Raw genomic sequence first — 968 nt, 5'->3', positions numbered from 1 at the left:
CGTTTGTTCTAAGTTTCATGTTGTTCATTGTTTTTTAAGGTCCCATATCATGCCGCAAGCAGTGTAATATTAAGCATGTTGGTCACACCTTGTGTAATTAATTCTTGTTAATGACGCTCTTAGTCTTTTATTTTTTTCTTGTCCACTGAGACATGTGAACATATCTTTTTTCTATTGGCTATTTTTCAACAGACAAGAAGCATCATATCAAAGAAACTGGGGCCTTTTGAGCAGGCAAAAAACATGGATGAATCACAAGCAACTTCCTAATATATATGAACACAAATGAAGTTTTGCATTATTTAAGTTTTAATCAAGGGAATGGTCCAAGGGTGCATCACTGGAATAAGCTCGAGACCACAAGTGTCATATCTCCTCTAATCTTTACTCTCTCAGGTATATGCATGCTTGGCATTGTCTTAATTTATTTAGCACTTCTAAACTAAGAATACGTTAAGCTCTTCATATTTTGTTGTTTATCCTAATTTGTCTCCATTCGGCTTCATAGTCTGGTGTCTATCAGAAGCTACTCCTTTCTACTTAAAAGGTTTCAGCCATGGCTGTGCTGAATTTGCAACGGTAGGTTCTAGTTGAATATGTTCATTGCTAAAATGAAGCCGTTTTGTTGTTTGTTGTCCGCCTCCGTATTCGGGGTCTTCGCCTGCCTCTATGGGCTCAGGGCGGACAGGGGCCTACAAGATCTCCTCGGGCCAAGGAATCGTTCCCCTCCGGCGACCTCCCTCCTCCCTTTTGTCTCAGGTGAGTCATCTCTGGTGAGTCTACACGCACCGCACCAGATCTTTCTCTGGCGAGATCCACTTGTTGATTTTGGTCGTATGCCAGTCAATCGATGGAGGATGTTGGAATATAATGACCAGATCTACGCAATCCTTGCCTTGTTCCTTCCCCGCGACGGTCGCCCAGATCCTCCTCGCCTAACCTCTCCTTTTTTTGTTTTCAGGCCTTCC

At 42.6% G+C, this 968-nt stretch overlaps 1 long non-coding RNA gene across 1 annotated transcript; it reads left to right on the top strand.

The window, feature by feature from the left end:
- The first annotated feature begins 313 nt into the window (after positions 1 to 313).
- LOC109944974 (uncharacterized) lies at positions 314 to 547 on the top strand. The gene is made up of 2 exons (XR_002268352.1): positions 314 to 396; positions 509 to 547. It is a non-coding gene; the product is annotated as an uncharacterized lncRNA (long non-coding RNA).
- The last annotated feature ends 421 nt before the right edge of the window (positions 548 to 968 follow it).

The sequence above is a fragment of the Zea mays genome, chromosome 3, assembly GCF_902167145.1.
Source record: "Zea mays cultivar B73 chromosome 3, Zm-B73-REFERENCE-NAM-5.0, whole genome shotgun sequence".
NCBI classification, from domain to species: Eukaryota; Viridiplantae; Streptophyta; class Magnoliopsida; order Poales; family Poaceae; genus Zea; species Zea mays.
Note: the sequence above shows the minus strand (reverse complement) of the source record. Positions and strands in the feature narration are given on the sequence as shown.